General features: G+C 46.1%; 1 protein-coding gene across 1 annotated transcript in view; it reads left to right on the forward strand.

Moving 5' to 3' along the window:
- Positions 1–423, forward strand: part of LOC119590867 — a gene marked incomplete in the record, with an annotated part of 86,927 nt that overhangs the window by 85,050 nt on the left and 1,454 nt on the right.

Raw genomic sequence — 423 nt, forward strand, 5'->3', positions numbered from 1 at the left:
TTCCCCATTTCTCGAAAGGCTTGCTCCCGCCCCCTCCCTAGCCTGTCTCTCGCACCCTCTCAACAGCGCCTTTCCCACCAGACCGAGGGCGCAGGAAGTCCAGTCAGTTTGAATTATGATGGGAAGAGGATATTCCTAATTAGAGCAGGCGAGGAGGGACATGTGGCCTGGCGTTATGGGCTCCCAACGCCTTCCTTTGATGTCCCTAAGGAGCTGGGGATACTAGTCGTTTACTTCCATGGAGTAATGGTTTAGGTTTCCCCTGATGGTGGTTTGGTAAACCTGGGATATTTTTATTTTCCATAGTGTGGTGTGGTCAGTGGCTGCCTGGTTGAATGTTTATATTTTCTTTATATTATTAGATTCAAGCATATTGAATGGGTTTTAGATTATTATTAGATGCATTTATATTTGTAGATGGCG

This window comes from Penaeus monodon, chromosome 27 (genome assembly GCF_015228065.2).
Source record: "Penaeus monodon isolate SGIC_2016 chromosome 27, NSTDA_Pmon_1, whole genome shotgun sequence".
Lineage (NCBI taxonomy): Eukaryota > Metazoa > Arthropoda > Malacostraca > Decapoda > Penaeidae > Penaeus > Penaeus monodon.